Here is a 25,755-nt window from a genome sequence, read left to right on the forward strand (position 1 = left end):
ATGGTGGTTCTTGGAGCTAAAGTCTGCCCATTTCCCATGGGTATGCTGAGGCATGTGGCAGGTCCTGGTGTTGGCATTTGCCTGCTCCACCACACTGGGCTCAGCATCTCCCGTTGGCTTGCTGAGGTGGGGCTTGTTGCCCACCTGTTGAGTTGCTTCCTGTCATGGACTGTGCTCCCTTTTTACCCAAATGAGACAGACCTTTCTTGCCACCCTTACAAGTTTCCCGGGCTAAGAGATTCTTTCACCCCTGGTTCTGTTATTCCAGGATTGGTTTGGGGGTACTATTTTATGGTTGTTTGGAGGTGAATATGGAGAGGTAAGGTGATTTACTGCTTCCTCTGCTATTTTGGCTTCTGGACGTCCCTCTCCAATCCCTATTTTTCTTTGATGCTTTGGATTCAAGAATTTCAACTTTGTTGTCTTTTTCTGAGTGTGTGTCTGGTCCTCCTTGTCACCATAGTAACTTTCTGTGGTCAGAATCTTTTTCTGTTGTTTGCTCATTTCCTGCCTATTTCCTGACTTTTAACTCTATGCTAAAGTGGGGCTCTGCTTCCCAAGTCGAGGGGACCTGTCCCAAGCTTCAGGTTTTTTTGTGTAGCTGTTTTGAGGTGTAATTCTGGGGACCTGTAAGTTTTTGTCTCTTTCACGGTGGTATGATCTAGGGAGAGGTGCGTTTACTACTCTCCTATACTGTGTAGTGCTTTGTGAGCAGCCACAAATACTCTTTTCAACTGTGGAACTGTGACCAGGGTCCCTGCTCCCCTGCTGCCACAAGCAAGCCCTGTTGTGCTAGTGCTCCTCTTTGCACTGGGACTGAGAGCTATATCTGCAACCCAGATCCAAGTATAGGCAATGCAACAGAGTCCTGCCACTGGTGCCAGCGAAGGGACCCCTGTAAATCTCCTTCTGACCTGTTGTCCAATGCCCTTACCATCTGTGGGCTAAGAGGTCTGGAAACCACCACTGGTGCCACTGATTCAGTTACCTTGAGGCCTGCTCCTGGTCTGTTGGGGCCTGGTCTGCACTGGTGTGGTCTATGCTGAACTGTGATCCTTTCTCACTCTGGTGCAACAGACCTTTCCTGCCAAACTTCCAAGTTGTCTTGGGCTGGAAAATTGTTTCACTCCAGATTTTTGTGTGTTCTGCTGCTCTAGAGTTTGTTTAGAGTCTTTATTTAAAAATATTTAGAGGGGTTTGGGGGAGAGTTCAGGTAAGTCCCTGTCTCCACTCTGCCATCTTGGCTCTACTTCCTGGGCATTGTCATCTTAACTACCTATGTGCCCAACATTGCACCCTTAGGGTTTCTGGGCCTTTCTCTCTGCCCTGCAGTTTTTTGTATATTGTTTGCTTTATGTGTTGGTTTGTAGGATTTATGAGGTCCTTTTATGTATTGTTTCTCCCAGTTAAACTGTGAACTTCTGGAGAGCAGACCCTGTCTTGATTTTCTATCTGTATCCTCAGAGCTTGACACAAAGTAAGTGTTTAATAAAATGTTCATTTATTTATTTATTCATTCACAGTGTAAGGTCACACAGTAAATTATATGGCAGACCCCCAAATTTCCATCCCAGGATCCCTTACTCTGTACCACACTCCTATCCAAACACAGTACAGATATTGGTATCTGAGGCCAAGGCTAATGCTACACATAAAAGGAGGCCCAGCTTTTCACCTCTCCTTAGGACTAACAGATAGCACTGGAGCTTCAGGGGAGTTTTTGATGGTTTTCTTTGTTTGTATTTTTTTAAGTTTTCAATTTAAGTCTCAATTTCCTTCCTAATGGTGCAATTAGAATCACCGAGCTTCAGTGAAAATTGGAACATGTCTTGTTAGACACAATGGGAAACAAACATAGGTAAGAGAAAGAGAGAGAGAGAGACAGGATGACATATAATTGTTTGAGTCAAACAGCACTAAACTAAATGAAATTGTTCCTTAGGAGGGTATGTGGCACTGAGCCCAAAGAAGGGCATAGACCCATGGGCAGGGGGAAGCTCTGTCTAAATTATTGGTATATGGATAATAGGAACAAAGGCCTTCCATTACAAAATCACAGGATATTAGAGTTAGTGTGTGGGTGTGCGCATGGGGACTCAGTCCATTTAGTGCTACTGATACTTCAGAATTCCATCTACAAATACCTAACAGGAGATGATCCAGCCTTTGACTGGGGATATCTGTTGTTGTTCAATTGTCAGTCATGTTTGACTTTTCATGACCCCATGTGGAGTTTTATTGGCAAAGATACTGAAGTGGTTTGCCTTTCCTTCTCCAGCTCATTTTACAGATGAGGAAACTGAGGCAAATAGAGTTAAGTGACTTGTCCAGGGTCACACAGCTAGTAAGTGTCTGAGGCTGGATTTGAACTCAGATCCTCCTGACTCTAGACTTGGCACTGTGCCTTGCAGCTATCCTGAGGATATCTAGGAAGAGAGAAACTGCCACCTCCTAAGAGGGATCATTCCACTTAGCAGCTCACTGTAAATGCAATGGATAGCTCTAATGATTTGGCATTTTTCCATTCATCAAGCTTATATGCACCTGTTTGCTATTTCTACTCACTGCTTCTAGTTCTGCCCTCCGGGGTCAATGGAATAAAACTAATTCCTTTCCCATATCACAGGGTCTTCATCTGGCATGACATCAAAGCCCTTTACCATAATGGTCACCCCACATGACCCTAGTTCCCCTTTCCTGGATGCTCACCAGTTTATTAATGTCCTTTCTGAATGTGATGCTCAGGAAAAAACACAAGATGCCACTGTGGTATGACCGGGCAGAGTACAGTAGGACGGCCACCTTTCTAGAGCTGCACCCAATGCTTCACTTAATGTACCATGAGATTGTATTAGCTTTTTTTTGGCTGCCATAGCATACTCTTGCTCTTCATTAGGTAGGTTAGGGCAACCTGATGCTGTTCTCAATGCTCAAGGGAAACCATGATTGCAAATTTATAGAAAACAGAGTTTCAAAAGCAGGGACTGTGTCTCCTTTTTGCAAAACATCTTAAAAGTTCCTGAGGTTAGCTGAAATCAACAGTGGCAGTCTCAGATCCCTAGGGTCTACCATCGTCTCCTCCTGACATGACCCCATATATTGCTAGGCTGGCTGGCTCAGCCACCAGAACACGGTAATATCATTTAGTTTCTGTCCAATATCTTCACCAGCGCCTGGCTTTAATAAATCTTCAAAATATATTTCAATCAAATGACTTAGAAGCCATCAGAGAAAATGAGATGCTTGCAAAATTTGGCCTCCACTTGAATCCTGAGAAAAGAGTAAGAGTCTTCAGAGGATTGATGAGGAAAATGCCTGGAATGACTGCTACTCTCTTCACAGAGGGGTGGTGAAAGCATGCATGGCCACGTTTAGGTAGCTTCCTGAGCAGGAAGCAACCTCCTCCTCCCCCCATATTCCCACATTGCTATGACTCTTGGCACTCATTCAGATAGCAAAAAAATTGATTTCCCTGCCTCCATTCTCTCCTCTTTAATTTGGGAGTCCTATCAAGGCTGACTTACTATTCATTATGCATAGATCTGATCTTGTCAAAAAGCTTCATTGGCTCCATTTTTTACTATTTTATCGTATAAGTTCTTTTGTCTGGTTCCCTAGGTCTTTCATCTCCTGGTCCTACCCCCCGTTTGATCAGAATTACCTCCTAACATGTCCTCTCTTCATGGTCTTCTGAATTCCTTCATGACATTTCCCTCAACTCTCATTTTCTGGGAAATCTTCCCCTATTCTCCTGACTATACAAATGCCGTCTCCCATATGTATCTCTTATTATGCCGTCTTCCTCCTCCATCAAACACAATCAATCAGCAAGCACTTATGAAGGAGTTCCTATGTTATAGGTATCATTCTAGATACCAGGGATACTAAGACAAAAACCAAACTGCCAGTTCCTGCCCTTAGGGAGCTTACATCCTATTGGATTCTGCCTAGCAAGCTCTCTGTCTTTATCATTATTTCTAGAATGCCCTTAGACCCTGCTTGTCTTGCTGACCTATCATTTAGATTTTGATCAAATGCAGCATCCTTTATGAAGTATCCTGAGTGCTTAGCATAGTGCCTTGCACGTTGTATGCCTGTTGTCTGACTGATTGATCCTTCTGACAGAACTTTGCATAATACTCAGGTTAACAGCAACTTAGCAGCTAGGTGGGCAGCAAATAGAGTGGTGAACCTGGAGTCAGGAAGACCTGAGTTCAAATCCAGCCTCAGACACTTACTAGCTGTGTGACCCTGGGCAAGTCACTTAACCCTGTTTCCCTCAGTTTCCTCATCTATAAAATGAGCTGGAGAAGGAAAGGCAAACCATTCCAGTATCTTTGCCAAGAAAATCCCAACTGGGGTCGCAAAGAGTCAAACGTGACTGAAACAACTGAAAAACATGAATTTAGAGCTGGAGGGAATCTTTTAGGTCAGGTAGTCCAACTCTCCTCCTCCCCTCCCCCATTTACATATCTAAAAACTGAGCCCCAAAGAAGTTGAGACTTGCCCAAGAACATATAGTTAGTTAGAAAATCAAGATCAGAATTAGAACACAGGCCCACTGACTCAAAACCATTTATACCTGAACAGTGAGAAGATGCTATCATGGGGAATAGGGAGTTGACTTTTTGTTCCTTGCTCCAGGGGATGAAACTAGTAGCAATGAATGGAAATTAGAGGTAGGCAGATTTTCAGCTCAATGTAAATAAAATCTCACTAACTTGGGAAGGTTAGGTTAACAAATTGTGTTCAAATGTGAAGGTTACTTTCACAAATTAGATCCATCTAAAAGAGCAATAGTCTGCCTCAGGAAGTATTTGGCTTTTCCTCTGTCACTGGAGGTTTTAAGTGAAAGCAGGCTGACCCTTTTCTGAGCAAGTTGTAAGAAGGAATTCTTGTTTAGGTGAGGGTAGGACCTGTGACCTTTGAGGGCCAGTCCAACCCCGAGATTCTGTGAATGACCAGATAAGATTGTAATGCAGAACATTATTTTGCCATTTAGGTAGTAGGGTCCTTTAAGCCATGGAAAGCAAAAGTTGGTACTTAATCTTGCCCCTGACCTCTTTCCTCCTAAATCTAAACAATAGTGAAATGTACTCTTGCATAGCTCAGCATAGCCCGTACCTCCAACACAAATGGATAAGAAAGCTTGCAATATAATTGCTTCAGATAATTATGTTTATACCAGAGACCAGTACACCCGGTCTGGTTTGTGTGATCTCTGATCCGTAATAATGGGGTGCTTGGGTGCTTGTGCTTGTACTTGTGCCCCAATTTCTCCCTAGTCTCAGAAACACTGTCTCTAACAACCATTCCCCAGCCCAAGGACACTGTGCCTAGCAGTTATTCATGCATGGGCCTCAGCATGACCCTTATCTCTCTCCCTGGTACAGCTACACAGAGCTGGGCTGCTCAGGCCCCAGCCCTCAGATCATGTCTCTGGAAGCCTCCCAATTCCTTAGTTGTGAGAAAGCTTTCCTTTGTTGCAGAGCATTCTCATGTCAAGACAGAGGGAGAGGGGTGTCCTTGACCAGCCCAAGAACTCTTCCTCTGGCCAGACTTCAAAGATCCATCCCCCTCCCTGTCCTGTATACTCCCTGTACTTTCCCATCCATAGCCCCCCAAAACACCTGCATCTTTGGATTACCTCATCAGTGTTTCTCTCATTTCTTTCCCATGCTCTTTTCTATATAAACCCTAGCTCGACCCCTGATGGAGGCTGCTTGATTTGGATGTGCATACCCCTTGCAGCCGCGCGCTAATAAAGTCAACATCTTAAATCACATCTGGGTCTCACTCGCTGATTTCTTGGTACAACAAGATGACATATGTTGTGTCACAGTCCCTCTCCCCAGGCTCCTTCATTGAAGTATAAGCTTCTTAATTTTTTTTTATTTTTTATTTTTTTAGGCAGTTGGGATTAAGTGACTTGCCCAGAGTCACACAGCTAGTAAGTGTCAAGTGTTTGGTCTGAGGCTACATTTGAACTCAGATCCTCCTGACTTCAGGGCCAGTGCTCTATCCACTGCACCACCTAGATGCCCCTGAAGTGTAAGCTTCTTAAAACCACCAACTTTCTTCTTTAACTGAACCAGTATTTATTAAGCACCTATGTGACAGGCACCGTGCTAAGCACTGAAGATACAAAATAAAAAATATTCCCTGGTCTCAAGGAGCTCACAGTCTAATTAAGAGAGTCCACTAGACAATGATATGCATGCAAAATGTATATTGGATAAATTGGATGTGGCCAACAGAGGGAAGATTAAGAAGGACCAGGAAAAACTTATTACAGAAGGTGGGACTTTTGCTGAGACCTTTAAGGAAGCCAAGAGGTAGAGACAAGGACAGGGAGAATTCCAGGTATGAAGGAGGGCCAGTAAAACTGTGTAGAATCAAGAGGTGAAATGTCACATGCCCAAGGAACAGAAAGGAGGCCAGTGTCACTGGATCATGGGCTGAGCAAAGTTTTCTGTACATTTCAATACTTCCAAAGGTCTGAGATGTCCTCTGTGTTTTTATCCTCCCTTCACTGAGGCAGAAGCAGCCCATCTCTGCTTTAGTGGTTGGTACAGTAGAATTCTCACTGGGCCAGGCTTTAAACCCGAGAAGCTGGCTAGGACCTACAGATCTTGTGCTCTGGTGGCAAAGTTTTTGAAAAGCTGGGGTCCCCTCCATACCCAGTTAGGTTTAAAGGCTTGAGGGAGGACTTTAACAGGTAATTGTTCATATTTTAGGTGCTTAATCGCTGTTCGTACAAGGTTGAATTTGAAAATGAAGCAACCCAGTTTCTCGGAATAACCAAAAGTTTGAGGGCCTGGGAAAGCTAGGAGGAAATGTTAGCAAGCTCAACTTTAAAAATAGTGTGGCCTTATTTAAAGATTATTTAAATGTTATGAAATGGAGTAAAAACCTACAAAATGCAAACTTTCAGGTCGGGCACACTCTATTTTGACAAGCTGTATAATTTTGCCAAACCAAATATTTTTAAAGTAACAATTATATCCTTCACTGAGGCAAACTTTGCCTGGAGCACATAGCAATTCTTGAGCTGTTGTTGCCATAGTGTTTGGAGGCCAAGGGGAGGCCACACATGATGTGCAGAATGGATTTTGTTGGGGGTGGAAGTTGGGTAGGAGGGGCACTGTTTGTTCAGGAAGGAGATTAGATAAAAGAAAAGATATTTTTGAAAAGAGAAGGAAAAAGAAAAACTCATGGATGAAAAGAAAAGGCAATTTCTCTTGGGCAAAATAGGGAGAGGTTTAGAATTTATTCACCGAATCGTAGGCTTTCAGAATTGTAAAGAGACTCAGGGTACCTAAAGAGAACTTTCTTCTACAATATTCTTGGCAAGTGGTCGTATTTGGACATCAGGGAAGGAGGTTCACTACCCTCCAAGGTGGTCCCTCCTATTATTAGGCAGTTCTAATTATTCAGAAGTGTTTCTTAAAATTGAGCTGAAATTGGTTTCCCTGTAATTTCTACTCATTGTCAGAGTTGTAGCTAGCATGGGGCAAATAAGGCTTTGCTACAAGGTACCAACATATGTGAAGTAAACTTTCTCCCTGGAAGGGAGGGCTTCCATACCTCCTCCCCACTCAATCACACCCCTGAACATAACAGTAGAGTCTTCTGGAAGTGTGGGGAGCAACTGCTGCCCCCTACTTCCCCCCACCTCCATGGGACTCTGTGGGAGCAGGAATGAGCTGCCCTTCTCATAGTGATTACACTAGTGTTAGGACTGTCTTAAGTATCATCTTTGTGCCTCTTTCTTACCCCCACCCCCAACAACTGTCAATCTGTCCTCTACAGTACTATCTTTCCCCCTTCCTTGCCATAAATTAGACTATCTTATTGTCATTTTGTTTTTCTATCTTCGGTGCCTATCACAATACTTGGCACATGGTAAGTGCTGAATAAGTACTTATTGATTGTTGACTGATTGATTGATGGATCCTCTCCCTTCAAATAAATTTGCACCAGACACAAGTTTAACTAGTATACAGTACTCTGTCTATGGCACCTAGTTCTGTCTTCTGGAGCTGAGTGGAATAATTTGTTCCCCTTTGTACATGACAACTTCTCAGACAGACACTTGACGACAGGGTATACTACACCCTCACGCTCCCCTCTACTATAAATTCCCATGTCCATCAAACAGTTCTCATGTAACATATAACATAATATAAAATATAACATTCCAGCCATTAGGGATACCCTCCTCTGGATGAGGGTGAGTTCTAGTTTGTCGATCTCCACTCTAAAATGTAGCACCCAGAAGTGAACAGAACATGATGTGGCCAGGGAACAGTACAGTGAGACGGCCACTTCCATAGATCTGAATACTGTATTATGCTTGTATAAGTGCAGCCTAAGATCACATTAGTTCATCTGGTTTTAATGTCACAGAGTAGGACTGTACAGTAATAGATTTAGAGCAGGAAGATACCTTAGAGGTCATCTGGTCCCTTCATTTTACTGACAAGGAAACTGAGGTTCTGTCTTAACCACTTAATAGCTGGGTGACCTTGAACAAGTCAGGTCACATCTGGGCTTCTGTTTCCTTATCCTGAGAATTTAGATACTCTCTCTTTTGGTTTAAGCCTCTCTGTCACTTTCTACCCTGTGATTTCTCTCTTCTTCTCTCCTGCCATCCGCCTCTCAGGCGAATCCCCCTTAATCCATGGCTTAGTAATGTTTGCTCACACTACTGGCAGGTTCTGCAGCGTGTAAAGCCCCAGCCTCTGAAGAGAAATGACTTCTTTAAATATTTAGCCACACTTTGTCAACATCAGTGGAGCAGCTGGTGATGGATGAAAGTAATTATGCCCAGTGTGTCTCCATTACCACCCTGTTGTCTCCAGGTATGGCATGAGCCTTTCAGGGGGGCTGGCTAATTATAAGGATGGCACAAGAATGCTATTGCCACCCCTAGAATCAGAGGGCCTGGTTTTATGGTGTTCAACATCAAGAATAAAGGTTCTGCTAGACACTGCGCAGGGAATTCTTCTGAATCCAATTTGATATAGACTTATTAATTGCCTACTAGGTGCTAATAGCTGTTTGAGGTGGAGGAAAACAACATATATACACATAAGTAAATATAAGCTGTATATGAAGTAAATCCAAAATCATCAGGGGGAAATACTAAACACAAAATATTTTAGCAGGTCAGAAAAGGTCTTTCATAGGACTTGAGCTGAGTGCTGAAGGAAGCTATGGATTGCAAGAAATGGAGGCCAGGAGTAAGAGCATTCCAGGCATGTGAGACAGCTGATGGAAAGGTGTGGAGGTAAAAGAAAGAATGTCATGTGTGAGGAAGAGCAAGCAGGCCAGTGTGGCTAGAATGTAGAGTGACTGATGTGGAATAAGTCTAGAAGGGAAAGTTGGAGCCAGACTGCAAAAAACTTTAAATGCCAAACAGAGGTGTTTTTATTTTATCCTAGAAGCAATAGGGAACCACAGTGGATAGATAGGTGTAATGGATAGAGCACTGGGCTTGAAATCAGGAAGACTCCTCTTCATGAGTTCAAACCTGGCCTCAGACACTTACCCTTTGTCTCATTTTCCTCATCTATAAAATGAGCTGGAGAAGGAAATGGCAAACCTCTCCAGCATTTTTTCCAAGAAAACCCCAAATGGTCTTATGAAGAATTGGATATGACTGAAATGACTCAACAACGATAATAGGGAACCATCGGAATTAGTTGACCAAGGGAGTAGCATGATCAGATCAATAATTTAAGACTATGATATTGGCAGCTATATGTAGGTCAGATGGGAGAGAGGAGAAGCTGCAGGAAGAGAGATTTATTTGGAGGCTCTTGTACTAGTATAGGCGAGAGGTTATTAGACCCAGAACTAGGATGGTGGCTATGTAAGTGGAGAGAAGGAGATGTAAGATATGTCGTGGGGACACCTCTGGAGGCCAAAGGCTATGAAAACCAGCTTCATACAAGTAGCTTGAGCATTACAATTGCGGTCAGAGGACACAAGTTTGTATCCTGGTGCTGCTACCACTTAATAGCTGTGTGGCCATATGGGAAAAATAAGGCACTAGCTTTCTCCGGACTGGTATCATCATCTGTAAAAAGAAGGTTTGGAACAGTGATCTCTAAGCAGGCTTTTTATTCTAAATCCTTGATCCTGTATAAGCCCATAGCCTTCATGCAAGCTGCAAGCTGTTTCGCTAGCTGCCTGTGGTAGCTTAGCAGCTTTATTAAGGCCTTTGAGCTCCCCAGCTTATCACCAGGAGTCACAAGGGCTATCCAGAGTGGTGATAGATGACAAGGTGGAGGTAGAGAACACACAGTCCTGGTGCTATGGCCAGGGGATGAGGGGTCACCTAAACCAATGTCAGAGGCTCAATCCATGGCCGTGAGTCAGAAAGGAAGACTTGCAGAGAAAGGTGAGCAATGGGAATTTGCACTGGGACAACCTGGAGCTGAGCCAACATGCCCCTGTCTATGCTACATTATACAAAAATGATGACTCAAGTCCCCATGACAGGAACATATAGAAGGCAAATATGAGGTGAGCCATGAGGCTATACCTCAGACATTATTTGAAAGTAACAGTACCTGGCATAGAGTAAGTGTTTAATAAATGCTTGTGGACTGAATGACTGATGTAAAATGACATTTAATAGACGTAAGTATAAAGTCTTATGACTAGATTAAGTCAATCAGTGAGACAAGTACTGTAATAGTGGTGGAGGGGAAGTGACAATAGAAAGCAAGGTTATCAACAGAGCCAAGATAGCAGACTAGGGGCAGCAATCCAGCTGAAGTCTCCCAACATTCCCCTCCAAAGGACTTTGAAATAATGCCTTGGGGAGGCAGAGCCAAGATAGCAGAGTAAAGACAGGGACACTCCTGAGTTCTCCCCCAAATACCTCCAAATACCTTTAAAAAATGTCTCTAAGCAAATTCTAGAGCAGCAGAACCCATAACAAGATGGAGTGAAACAATTTTCCAGGCAAAGACAACTTGGACAGTTGTCAGGAAAGGTCTATTGCACCAGGTGAGAGAGGAGCACAGTCCAGCACAAGCCATGTGGCACACACCAGGCCCCATCATTTTAGGAGCAGGCCTCGGGGCTACTGAATCACTGGCAGCAGCAGCAGTTCTCAGACCTCTCAGCCCACAGACACCAAAGACAACTTAGATGGTTAGCAGGAAAGGTCTGCCGCACCTGGGTGAGATTGAAGCACAGTCTAGTGCAGGCTGGGCCTGCACAGTCACAGCCACAGCAAACCAGGAGCAGGGCTTTGGATTGACTATATCAGTAGCTGCAGTGGCAGTGGAGGCTTCTGGAGCTCTTAGCCCACAGACAGTAAGGGGGTTGAATAACTGGTCAGAAGGAGATTAGAGGGGTCCTTTTGCTAGTACTGAGGCAGAACTCTGTTGCTTTGCCCATATGTAGTTTGCAGTCCTGGGTGGCAATACCAGGGCAAGAAGGAGCACTAGCATAATAGAGCTTGTGGCCACAGTGGAGGGGAGAACCCTTCTCACAGTTCCAGGACAGGAAAGAGTGCTTGTGGTCACTCACAGACCAAATCACAGGCCAGGAAATGAGTAGACACACTTGTCCTTAGATCATACCACCTTGGAAGAACTGAAAACTTACAGGTTTCAGAAGTATCTCTGAAAACAGCTGCACAAAACCTTGAAGTTTGGGACAGTGTGCCTTCCTACTTTAACAAAGAGTTCAAAGTCAACTAATAGGTTGGAAAATGAACAAACAATGGGAAAAAAACTCTGACTATAGAAAGTTACTATGGTGACAAGGAAGATCAAAACACACACTCAGAAGAAGACAACAAAGTCAAAACTCCTACATCCAAAGCCTCTAAGAAAAATATGAATTGGTCTAAGGCCATGAAGAGCTTAAAAAGAATTTTGAAAATCAAATAAAAGTAGAGGAAAAATTGGGAAGAGAAATGACAGTGATGCAAAAAAAATCATGAAAAATAAGTCAACAGCTTGGTAAAGGAGACACAAAAAATTATTGAAGAAAATAGCACCTTAAAAAACAGACTAGGCCAAATGGAAAAGGAGGGTCAAAAGCTCATTGAAGAAAATTATTCCTTAAAAATTAGAATGGAGCCAATGGAAGCTGATGACTTTATGAGAAATGAAGAAACAATAAAATGAAACCAAAAGAATGAAAAAAAAAATAGAAGACAGTGTGAAACATCTTAATGGAATAACAACTGACCTGGAAAATAGAGCTAGGAGAGACAATGTAAAATTTATTGCACTTCCTGAAAACCATGATAAAAAAAGAGCCTGCATATCATCTTTCAAGAAATTATTAAAGAAAATGGCCCTGATATTCTAGAACCAGAAGGTAAAACAGAAATTGAAAGAATCCACAGATCACCTCCTGAAAGAGATCACAAAGTGAAAACTCCCAGGAATATTAGAGCCAAATGCCAGAGTTCCCAGGTCAAGGAGAAAATATTGTAAGCACCTAAGAAGAAACAATTCAAGAATCATGTAGCCACAGTCGGAATAGCACAAGATTTATCAGCTTCTACATTAAAGGATTGGAGGGCTTGTAATATGATATTCTGGAGGGCAAAGGAGCTAGGATTGCAACCAAGAATCACCTACCCAGCAAAACTGACTATAATCCTTCAGGGGGGAAAATGGTTATTAAATGAGATAGAGGACTTTCAGGCATTCTTGATGAAAAGACCAGAGCTGAATAGAAAATTTGACTTTCAAATACAACACTCAAGAGAAGCATAAAAAGGTAAACAGAAAGGGAAAATCATAAGGGATTTAATAAGGTTAAATTGTTTATATTTCTACATGGGAAGATGATATTTGTAACTCATAAGACATTTCTCATTATTAGGGTAGTCAGGAGTATATATAGACATAGGGTGTATGAGTGAGCTAAATATGAAGGAATGATATCTAAAAAATAAAATTAAGAGGTGAGAGAGAAGAATGTACTGGGAGAAAGAGAAAGGGAGAGGTAGAATGGGGTAAATTATCTCACATAAAAGAGGCAAGAAAAAGCTTTTACAGTGGAGGGAAAGAGGAAGAAGGTGGGGGGGGAGTGAGTGAACCTTACTCCCATGAGAATTGGCTCAAAGAGGAAATAACATACACACTCAATTGAGTATAGAAATCTATCTTACCCTTGTAAGATAAGGAATACCTACCAGAAGGAATTCTGCTGCCACAGATATTGACAAATGAGGAATTTGTTAAAGAATTGTATGTTAGTAGACAAGCATACCCTGTTTTACAAGATTGATGGTCAGGGCCCCTAGCTTCAAAGAACAAGAGGGTCTGAGAACGTGCAAAACAGCTCAAACTCAAGGGTTCAGGCCCTGGTCACCAAGTCATGACTACTATGCATGCTTCATTGGCTTCATTAATATTAACTGACACACACATGCACAGATTATCCCTCCATTTTCTGAACATGGGTCACTTGACCAGGGAGGGAGAGCATGTCAAGGAAGACATGAAGTGAGAGTATCAAGGAGCTTGTAACCTGAAAGAATCTGGACCAATCCTGACTCTAGAGGAAGGAGTAGGACTGAACTAACCATATAAAGCTTGTTATGGCTTCTGTACAGTGTGCGTGTGTGTCCCTTTTCCTTGAGGGGGGAGGGAGAATACGGGAGGGGGAGTACTGCACACACAATTGCTTCTTGCAAGAATCGTAAATAAATAAACATCCCTTTGCTCACTTCAGTCTAAGTTCATTTCTTAAGGGAGGACAGAACTCCGCACGGTATGTTTCTACGAGATCAGTTAGTTGTGGCTACCCATTTGGGCTAAAACGCTAACCCTACCAAAGAGTGACTGAACCATGTTTCTCACACCCTACAGGAAAGTAGTAGGGAAAGGGGCTAAGAAAAAAGGTGTGTGTGTGATAGAAGGGAGGGCAGACTGTGGTAGGGGGTAGTCAGAACAAAACACTTCTGAGGAAGAACAGGGTAAAAGGAGAGAGAGAATAGAATAAATGGAGGTGGAATAGGATGAACGTAAATACAGTTAGCAATAGTAACTGTGAAAAAATTTTTGAAGCGAGTTTTTTTTCTGATAAAGGCCTCCTTTCTTAAATATCTAGAGACTGAATCAAATTTATAAAAATAAGAGCCATTCCCCAATGATAAATGATTAAAAATATGATCAGTTTTCAGATGATATAATCAAAGCTTTCTGTAGCCATATGTAAGAAATACTGTAACTCACTATTAATTGGAGAAATGCATATTAAAACAATTCTGAGGTACTACCTCATATCTATTAGATTGGCTAATAGAACAGAAAAGGTAAATGACAACTGGTGGAGGGGAGGTGGGAAATATGAGACCTTAATGCATTGTTAGTGGAGTTGTAAACTGATTCAACCATTCTGTAGAGCAATTTGGAACTATGCCCAAAGGGCTATAAAACCATGCATACCCTTTGCCCTAGAAAGACCACTATAGCGTCTATATCCCAAAAGAGATAAAAAAAAAAAGGAAAGGACCTACATGTACAAAAATAGTTATAGCAGCTTTTTTCTGGAAGCAAAGAATTAGAAATTGAGAGGATGACCACAAATTGGGGAATGATTGAATAAGTTGTGGTATGTAATTATGATGGAATACTATTGCACTATAAGAAATGATGAGCAGGATGCTCTCAGAAAAACTTGGAAAGACTTGCATAGGCTGATGCAAAGTGAAATGTACTGTGTACAAAGTAACAATATTGTAAGATGATCATTTGTGAATGACTTAGCTATTCTCAGCAATACAATGATCCACGACAACTCTTAAGGACTTATGATGAAAAATACTATCCATCCCCAGAGAAAGAACTGATGGTGTCTGAATACAGATTGAAGCATGCTTTTTAAATTTTCCTTATTTTTCTTAAAGTTTTTTTAGTCTGTTTTCTTTCACAACATGACTATTATGGATATGTTTTGCATAACTACACATGTATAATCTATATCAAATTCCTTGCCTTCTGAATGGGAAGGAGTGGGGAGGGAGGAAGGGGGAGAATTTGGAACTGAAGTTTTAAAAATGAATGTTAAAAATTGTTTTTACATGCAACTGGAGAAAAATAAAATATTAAAAATAAGATAAAATAAAATAACACCTCAGATCAAAATTTAGAGTGTTAGAGCCAACAAAAAGGTGTGAGACATTTTTTCTAGGGGGTGATGGGTAATGCTTGAACCTCACTTTCATCAAAATTGATTCAAAGAGGGCAAAATGTATGTACAAAAGCACTCAGTTGTGTATAGACATACAACTTATTCATAGGGAAATAGGAGGGGAAAGGGATAAGATAAAGGGGATGTGTATGATGAAAGGGAAGGTAGATTTAGGGAAGCAATTAAGATTAGAAGCAAAATAGGCTTTTGAGGACAGAAGGAGAGAGAGAGAGACAGAGAGAGAGAGAGAAAGAGAGAGAGAGAGAGAGAGAGAGAGAGAGAGAGAGAGAGAGAGAGAGAGAGAGAGAGAGAGAGAAGAAAATGGGAAGAAGGGAAATAGAGAGCTAAAAATCATACCTGTGAATTTGAATAGGATGAGCTCATCCATAAAATGGAAGCAAATAGCAGAATGTATTAGAAACCAGAATCCAACAATATGATGTTTACAAGAGACACACTTGAAACAGAAACTTACAGAAACTTAAAATAAAGGGCTGGAGCAGAATCTAATATGCTTTAGCTGAAGTAAAAAAAGACAGGACAGTGATCATGATCTCAGACAAAGCAAAAGCAAAAATAGACCTAATTAAAAGAGATAATGAGAGAAACTACAATATACTAAATGATACCATAGACCAGTGCTTCTTAAACTGTGGGTTGCAACCCTATATGGAGTCATGTCACTGAATGCGGGGGGGGGGGGTCAGAAAAATTTGGCAACAGTAAAAGGTTTCTGAATAAGCAATGACCAAAACTTAATTCAAAATCAAATGCATAATGAATCCAAGGTGCTTCTGGCACTGTTTGCCCATATGGTATCATGCAACTTCACTGCTGCATTGGCTCTAAACCCAAAACATGCACACTTTGCCCTGTGCATGCCATCATACCATGCAACACCCACAGAAGCTGCTAGAAACACCTTGGCTCAGATTCGAGACAATTGTATGTTATAAATTGCAGTATTTTTACTGTGCATACAAAATTTTCTGCTCTTCAGAAACATAATAGTTTAATTATGGAAAATAAATACTTTTGATATTTTCTTACCACCGTTCCTCACATATAAGTATCAGATTAGCATATTTTTGGATTGTGTTGTATTAGAATGTTTGATTTTTTAAATTGTTGTTATCTCTTCCTTTTACAGAAACATAAGTGTTTAATTGCAGCAAGTAAAGACAAAAGCCCTTTAATAAGATGTCTCCACCATCACTGCTTTGTGTGTATGTAAGTGTGAACATCAATTTTTTTAAAATTAAGCACAAGCAAATATAATTCCATAAACTAAATCTAGTATTTATTTGAGAAATTATTAGCAATATTTATTTATATTTTATGACAGATTTTTTTTTTGGTTATGGGTAAGTGGTTAAATTTAGACAGAAGAGGTAAAAATACTGATGACGGTACAACAGAGTCTTAGCTACGAAGCTGTAGTACACCTAAATTGCCAAGAGAAAGAAAATATATTGAATCATTTTTGCACTATGGATTTACTTCTAATAATGTTGATGGTGTTGAAAAACCGCTTTGCTTAATCTGTAATGAAGTTTTGGCTGCGGAGAGCATGAAACCAGCCAAGCTAAAATGACATCTTAATACCAAGCATGCAGTGTACTGCAATAAACCAAAGGAATATTTTGAAGGACTTTTAAAATCTTCAAATAAAAAACCCCACTGTTTTGAGAAATTTGTTACTGTCAATGAAAAGTATTTACTTGTAAATAAACAAGCAGATTCATCTCATTAGTATGCAAATTTGCTTTCATCTTTAATCAATGGTAAAATTATATATATATATATATATCAAAGAATTGTTTAAATTTAATTTCTTTATGATTTGTTATCAGCAAATGTTTGATTTGTATACCTATTTTATATACCTACATACTCGGGGTCACGTAAAAATTTCTCGGGCAAAAAGGGGTCATGAGTGGGAAAAGTTTAAGAAATCCTGCCACATACACAATGAAATAACATCAAAATTTTTTACAGCCAATCAAGGCCTCATTTCTCAACTATATATACTGAGTATAGAACTGAGTCAAAATTATAAAAATAAGAACCATTACCCAGTTGATAAATGGTCAAAGGACAGATACAGGTAGTTTTCAGACAAATCAAAGCTTTCTATAGTCATATGAAAAAATGTTCTACATCACTTATAGATTAGAGAAATGCAAATTAAAACAACTCTCAGGAACCACCTCATACCTCTCAGAAAAGACAAATGTTGTAGAGGATGAGGGAAAAATAACCATACTAATGAATTGCTGGTAGAGTAGTGAACTGGTCCAAACATTCTGGAGAACAATTTCGAATTATACCCAAAGGGCTATAATACTGTGCATACCCTTGCATATCCAGCAATATTTCCAAGTGTTCTGATGTATGTCTTGACACTGGACCCAGATGACTCTGGAGGAGAAAGTGAGGCTGGTGACTTGGCACAGCCCTGCCTCTCTTAAATCCAATTCACTTGCAAGTCATAACATCACCTTCCTGATGTCATTGATCCTCTTTGAGAATGAAGAACAAGCATCCACAACAACTGTACCCCAAAAAGATCAAAGAAAAAGGAAAAGGACCTATCTGTACAAACATATTTCTAGCAGCTCCTTTTGTGATGACAAAGAACTGGAAATTGAAGTTATACCCGTCAATTAGGGAATGGCTGAACAAGTTTTGGCATATGATTGTGATGGAGTTCTATTGTGCTATAAGAAATGACAAGGCAGGAGAGTAGTTTCGGGGGAAAAAATGCAAGACCTATATGAATTGATGCAAAGTAAAGTGAGAAGAATCAGGAAGTTATTATGTGCAGTAACAGCAATGTTGTAATAATGATCACAACTGTGAAAGACTTGGCTATTCTGATCAATACAATGACATGAGACAATTTGAAAGAAGTTATGATGGAAAAATTGCTATTCATCTCCAGAAAGGAAACTGATGAACTCTGAGTGCAAACTGAAGTTTATTTTCTTATTTTCTTTATTGTTTTTTTTAAAAAATGTGGCTAATACAGAAATATGCTTTGTATGATTTTACATGTATAATTAATATTATATTGTTTGCTTTTTCAGTGAGTGAGGGAAGGAGTGAGAGGGAGAAAATTTGGAACTCAAAATTTGAAAAGAAAAGGATGTTAAAATGAATAAATAATAAATTAAAATGTTAATTTTAAAAAGCAAGATCATCTCAAAAAGACAAATGATGACCTACAGCCTCAATATGAGTCAATAATGTAATATGGTATAACAAAAAGCTGGTATGACCTTAGGCTACTGTAAGGGAAGAAGTGTTCATAAGAAAGGAAGTGATCATCCCACTGTATTTTTTCCTGATCACATCACATGTGGAGAATTGTGTTCAATTTTAAGCAACAAATTTTAGGAAGGTTATATATAAACGGGAATACCCAGGGGAAGGCAACTAGTATGGAGAAGCTTGTTCAGTATGGGAATCCATTGCAGGAAGTGAGGAGAGAGAAAGCACAAAGGGGAAATGATAGTCATCTTCAATTATATGGAAAACTTTCTTGGAGAAAGGAACTAGACTTGTTCTACTTGGCCCCAGAGGGTAGAAATAGGAGCAAATAGATGGGCATTACAAAAAGGCAGATTGAAATTTGATATAAGGAAGAATAATTTTGTAACCATTAATACTATCTATAAGGAGAATGGGTAGCCTGGAAAGGCAGCAGTTTTCCTTTCATGGGAGATCTTCGGGTAAAGGCTAGATGACTACTTGACAGCTACATTTTAGAAGGTACTCTCTTTTCAGGGCAGCGAGGTGGTGCAATGGATAAAACTCTGAGCCTGGAGTTAAGAAGATCTGAGTTCAAATGAGGCTTCAGACCGTTGCTAGCTCTGTGATCCTGTTCAAGTCACTTCACTGTGTTTGCTTAGTTTCCTCATCTGTAAAATGAGCTGGAAAAGGAAATGGAAAACCACTCCAATATCTTTGCTAAGAAAATCCCAAATGGGGTCATGAAGAATCAGATACAGTTCAAAAACAACAATAACAAACATTATATTTTCAGATATGGGCTGTATTAGATGACTGCTGAGGTCTTTTCCAACTTTGAAATGCCATGATTTCTGTGATAGGTCAGGATGAAATGGCATGAGATCAGGAGAGCAGCCTTCTGATCCAAGCAAGAGGCAACAAGAACCACGCTTCTCTTATCTGCCTCTATAAACATAAATACAACGAAATAAATAATGGAATAACTTGCTTCCCTGGCAAATGAGAATCTACAGTCATAATTCCACACCGAAGATAGCAAATTCTAGAGGCGAATTGGCTTCTTGAACAATCTGAAATAAATTCCCCAGGATAATTACAGAACAGAGAAAATCCCATAAATTTGATTTAATTGACACCAGCAAAATGAAAATGTAAGAAGGAACATTCTTCTCCTGGAGCTCTTTGGGGGTATCTGGGTCCAGGAGCTGGAACCTTGGAATGATGGATAGTCATATCTGTAAAGATAGTCAGAAAGCCTCAGAGTTCAGGCCAAATCTACCTCTTCACCACCAGTGACCCAGACAAAGGCCAGGGACAGGGGAATAATCAGCAAGAGTCAGGAAAGAAGACTGGGACAAGGAAACTCAGTCAGGATGCCATTGCTTTACCCACCTGCCCCAAGGGCATCATGTTGAGGGATTTCCTGGGAAATCAGAATGCCTCAGTGTCTGGGTGTTTATAGTTGCAGAACCATACTTCAACTAGACACCAGCACAGAATATCAGACCTAGAAAGGACCTTAGAAATTATCCATGTCAGCCCCCTCATTTTACAGAGAGGGAAATTGAGGCCCAAAGAGAGAGGACTTTTCCAAAGTCATATTGTTAGAACCAGAACCCAGGTCTTCTGCCTCCCAATCCAGGACTTTTGCTTTAACTAGATGAAAAATTGTAGGATGCTTCCATTCCTCCCTCCTTCTGCCTCCAACCTATCCTTCTAGGCTAAGGATGTATTATACTCCCTGGTATATTCTGTGTTTTAGATAAATTGGCCTATCTGCTGTTGACTCTACATGACATTCCAACTCTCACCTCCGTCACTTTTTACAGGCTGCTCCCTATGCCTAGAATGCTGTCCCTCATCACCTTTGACTCAAACCCCCAGCTCCCTTCAAGGCATGTATCACCTCTTACAAGTGGCCTTTCTGTACTCCTCACGTCAGCGCTCCCCCAGCCTGAGATTAGTTTATATTTGCTTAGGATCATAGATGTAGAGCCAGAACGGATTTGGGAGTCCATCTGGTTCAACCCTGTTATCTTACAGATGAGAAGACTGGGGCCCTAGTAGGCTAAGTGACCTGCCCACCATCACACAGGTAGTGTCAGAGGTAAAATTTGAATCCAGGTCTTCTGAATCCAAAATCAGTGTTCTTTCTCCTGTATTGTGGTGAGTATTGTGCTTCCTTTAGTAAAATGTAATCTCTGTGAGTGTAGGGACTATTTTCCTTTTATCCTTTGGTTGCTAGAGCTTAGCACAGTGCCTGGCGCTGCATGTAAAGTTGTCTTTGAGCAAAGATACTGGAGTGGTTTTGCCATTTCTTTCTGGAGCTCATTTTACAGATGAGGAAACTGAGGCAAACAGGGCTAAGCAATTTTTCCAGGGTCACACATCTAGTAAGTGACTGAGACTGGAGTTGAACTCAGGACAATGAGTCTTCTTGATTCGAAGCCCAATGCTCTATCCACTTCGCCACCTAGCTGCCCTTAGGTGCCCCTTGTGACTTAAGGTCATATGACTGTGTGCTTAGACCTTAAGCCTAAGGGCTCTTAGGTTCCATTAAGTACAACCCCCTCATTTTATAGATAAGGGAATTTGAGACAAGCAGAGATTAAGTGACTTACCTAGGATCACACAGCTAGTAAGTGTCTAAAGAAAGTAGAATTAGAACCTGGTCTTCCTGACTTCAAGTCTAAAGCTCTAAGCTTTATAAATGTTTATTGAATTGAATTGAATGAGAACACAAAAGCTTTGGAATTGGCTTGAGGGAAAAATCTTGAATCTGGGGAGAGACTTTGATTTCATTGACAGTGAGTATGGAAATGCAAGATGACTCATTCCACAAACATTTAATAGCTGGTATTTATAAAGTGCTTTCATGTGATTTACAAATATTATCTCAACTTGTCCTCACAACTATTCCAGGAGGGAGACGCTATCATTATCTCCTTTTACAGAAGAGGAAATTGAAGCACAGGTTAGTTGGTTGAGGCCAAATTTGAACTCAGGGCTTCCTGACTCAGGTTCTAGCTTTATCAACTGCAACATCTAGCAGCTTCCTAAGCATCTGTTGCGTTTGAAGTATGTGAGGGATACACAGATTTATGGAACAGTCCCTGCCCTCAGGAGTTTATGACCACAGGGAACCAGGATGCTGCCTGTTATAGTAGGTGCCGTGTACCCTGGGTTCATCCAGAAAAAAAGGACAAAAAGAAAAGAATAAGGGGAAACCTTGACTACCCACAGCACTTGAAAGCAAGGGAATGGTCAAGTTCAGTCACAAGCAGGTGTATTTCTCTGCACATTTGCAATGGGCCGCAGCCACGGCCCAGGCGGCCAGAAGAGAGGCTTGACTAAGCCACGATGGGTTTGGGGGAGCCCTTTATTGTTGCTCTGTGCAATTTCACAACCTGCTAATGATCTTCTCAGCTATGCCTAGATGGCCCTTTCAGCTTCCTGTCTAACCTGGCTTCTAGGAATCCTTCCTTGCTTACCCGCCCTTGTTCCTGAAGTGGCCTATGTAGAATCCTCCCTCTGCCTCTGGAGGGCCCCTGAGAATCTTCCTAGAAGCACAGTTGGATCACTCCTGTTTTAATTGCCTCCTCGGCTCAGTCTTCTCATCCTAGTCCGATGCCGTATTTCCATGGCTGCATCATTATAACAGCCTGAAGTCCCAGCCCCCTCCTTCCTTCCTTCTTCCCCCTTCTGCTCTCCCCACCCCACCTAGGAAGACTGCCACATATACCGCAGCTCTTCACTATCTGCCAAGCATCCCAAGTTGCCCACTTCTTTGTTTAGCCTGAAGCCTTGGTCTATTTTCCTTGTTATTTATTTTACTTTTGAACAGAAGCATTAATGCACTCTGGTTCTCTTAGAAATTCCTATGCCCATCTCCTTCCCCCTTGGGTGGATTGACTGTTTATCAGCCCACGTTGTTTTCAGCTAGCATTTCCCCAAACTAATTTGGCCACAGAGCACTTTGGGGCTTGAAATATACTGACAGAACTCATCCATGTTGCCCTGGGGTGTCTGGGGGTGGAATACTTCTGGAATCAAGAGGAACTTGAGGAATTTTTCTGTGCAAAATAGAAGAAACTAAGCTAGTCTTCTTACTGGAAAAAAAAAGATTACCACAAATAAAAAGTATTCTTCATGCATTCAAAATTTCATATTTGAAAGGATAACTGCATTAAAAAATCACATATTTTTATTGGAGGGGGCTGGGGCTTTCCCAGGTAGGGAGTGACTGAAAACAGAGAACTATGGGACCTTTTTAAAGGAAAGCTAAAAGGGATTCTAACTTGTACCATTACAGATTAGCAAACTGAGGCCCAGAAAGACTAAATTACTAGTCTAAAGCCATACAGGTAATAGGGGGTAGGAGAGTGTGGAGTAACACAAAGAATACTAGTCTCGGAGTCAGGAGAACATAAGGACCTAAACTTGAATCATGGCTGACATCTACCAGCTATGTGTACATGGGCAAGGAAGACATTTAATCTCTCTGAACCTCAGTTTCCTAATCTGTAAATTGCAGAAATCTATTTTATAGGTGTCGTGAGGCTCAGATGAAATATGCAAAGTATTTGGGATGCAGAAATGTTAACTATTATTACTGCCGATGCATCAAGGCAGAGTTTGCATGTGAATTCAGATCCTCCGGCTGCAGTCTACATTCTGCTGTCTCTTGACCCTGGCGGATAAATTCAAAACTAGTTCTGCTTCCTTTCCTCTCAGTCATTTTCATTTCAGTCTTGTTTTTTTTTTCTTCCTCTTCCAATTTTCAAAGAGGCAGGGTATGTCCCTGCTCCCTTCCTAGGGTGAGGACTGAAAAAAGAGTGTTTGAATTCTCTTCTAATCACATTAACCTGGAGTGGACACTTTTTACTTCCTTTTAAGCAGGTAGCAGGACTGCTTTTAAAGCAATTTGCATAGCAATGGTAACATTTGCATTCAAATACACTAATCTCCAACCCAAACAACAGCAGATCCTCAGGAGCTCAGAGTAGCTCTGAAAATGCCAGTTCTGAAGGGTCCAAAATACTTTAGGGGGTTAGATTAGGGCCACCCAGCCCAGGCGCTATCTTTCTACTGGGCACATATCCAGTACTACAACCTGGAATTCAGTGGGGTCAAGCCTGACCTTCTCTTCCAGATATATACATACATGTATATATAGATAGATAGATAGATATAGATATATACATATATATACATATGTATATATATATATATATATATATATATATATATGTAGGACATAAATAAATAGATAGATAAATAATTAAATGAATGAATGAATGAATAAATAATAAATAGATATATAATTACAATTTAATTGCTAGCAAATAAAACCACCTTTTTCTGTATAGGAGAATACAAATTTGCAGAAAAAATATGAGAACTAGCTCACCGATAGGACTCATGTCCATCTAGTATATGATTCCAGTATGACAGGAAATTAACGAGTATTTTTGATGAAGGCAGAGTAATTCCCCTAGAGACCAATATGGATGGTAAAGGATTCAATTCAATTCAAGAAATATGCTCTTGCAATGTACAAGGCTGAGAATATAAAGACAAAATGGAGAGGGCAGAGGGGAAAGGAGGTTTTTTCCCTTAGAGACCTTACTTTCTATTGGTGATACAATATTTATATAGTTAAGAAAGTACAAGATAATTCTAGGAGGGAGAAAACACTCACAATTAGGGGGATCAGAAAAGGCTTCCTGTAGGAGATAACATCTGAAGCTGAGCCTGGGAGGAAACTAAAGATTCTTCTAGGAGGAAGACAAGAAGGGGGTACACTCTGGAAATGGAAGTAGGGTGAGGAGAGTCAGTCTGGGTCAATCAAGTTCCAGAGGTAGGTGATGGAGTGCTGAGATTGGGAGGGGTCCTCAAGTAATGTATTAGGGTACTGAACATCTAGAATAGATCCCCATGCACTAAAAATCATGTTCTTAACTCATTAGAAAACTTCTTAGACTGGCATTCAATTTATTATAGCTGTACAGCTCCTTTCCCTCTCCCTTCTCTGTTCTGTTCTCTTAACTCTTAATGCATTGGCAGGTTAGGTTCCCAGATGGGTGAATACTACATGCAGGAGTCTAGGAGTAAGCCAGAGGGGTTGTACCTTCTAATACTATCGCTCACAAGTAACCATCTACTGTGTTCTCATATATCCAATAGTTGACATCAGTAGCTTCTATTAGAGGTAACATGGGCAGCTAGGTGGCACCGTGGTTAGAGTGCTGGGCCTGGAGTCAGGAAAGTGAGTTGAGTAATTTTTTGGTCATGTACAACTCTTCATGAACCCATTTGGGGTTTTCTTGACAAGCATACTGGAGTGATTTGCCATTTCCTTCTCCAGCTCATTTTACAGATGAGGAAGGTGAGGCAAACCAGGGTGAAGTGATGTCCAGGGTCACATAGCTAGTAAGTGTCTGAGGCTGGATTTGAAGTTGGGAAGAGCAGTATTCCTGACTCCAGGCCTGGTGCTCTTTCCACTGTGCCACCAAGACCTGAGTTCAAAGCCAACCTCACACCTTTTACTAGCTATGTGACCCTGGGCAAGTCACTTAACCCTGTTTGCCTTAGTTTCCTCATCTGTAAAATGAGCTGGAGAAGGAAATGGCAAATCACTCCAGTATGCTTGTCAAGAAAACCCCAAATGGGTTCATGAAGAGTTGCACAAGACTGAAAATGACTAAACAATAACAACAGAGGTAAAAGCAGAGGGCCTCAAAAGGGGGCACTCTTCCTTCCGAGTACACACGGTACCTGTCGAGGGTGAGATCATATGTAAAGCACAAAAGTGGTGAAGCAAACACGTAGGGCACACTGGGAGCTGAGGAAGCATTCCCTGGCCCTAGAAGACCTATTCCAGCTCCAAGGTTAGGTGTTGCCAATGGACAAGTCATGTTCTTGCTCAGCTGGGCTTGTTCCTTTTGGGATTCTTTGTTTTGGGTGATGGGTCAATCCACTTCTGGTCAGGGGTCAAGCAGTTTGCTCAGCTGTTACCCTGCTTCCTCACTGGACTGAGTTGAGGAATCTACCAGCTGAGTTTGTTGGTGGGACCTCTTTGATGGCTCCGATGACTGTTCCAATCTCACCAGTTACCAGACCACTCCCATCTTGGAATATGCATTTGCCTAAGATCAGGAAAGAATAAATCCAAAATAAATAGAGATGCCATGTGTAGCAATTAGAAAGGTTCAAGAGACATCATTCTGGGTAATTTAATCACTTTATTAATAAGGCCAGCACATTTATTAATCAAAGGACTGCCATTTGGCCATTTCTCTTAGACTGAAGACAATCATG

At 41.1% G+C, this 25,755-nt stretch overlaps 1 long non-coding RNA gene across 1 annotated transcript in view; it reads left to right on the forward strand.

Annotated features, from left to right (window-relative positions):
• Nucleotides 1–542: 542 nt before the first annotated feature.
• LOC110216746 (uncharacterized) overlaps nucleotides 543–25,755 on the forward strand; it is a 108,955-nt gene continuing 83,742 nt past the window's right edge. The window contains exons 1-3 of the long non-coding RNA XR_013484807.1: nucleotides 543–629; nucleotides 1,407–1,477; nucleotides 16,331–16,410. This is a non-coding gene — a long non-coding RNA (uncharacterized LOC110216746). The remainder of the gene's footprint in view (nucleotides 630–1,406; nucleotides 1,478–16,330; nucleotides 16,411–25,755) is intronic.

This window comes from Phascolarctos cinereus, unplaced genomic scaffold, assembly GCF_003287225.1.
Source record: "Phascolarctos cinereus isolate Bilbo 61053 unplaced genomic scaffold, phaCin_HiC Scaffold_2;HRSCAF=192, whole genome shotgun sequence".
Lineage (NCBI taxonomy): Eukaryota > Metazoa > Chordata > Mammalia > Diprotodontia > Phascolarctidae > Phascolarctos > Phascolarctos cinereus.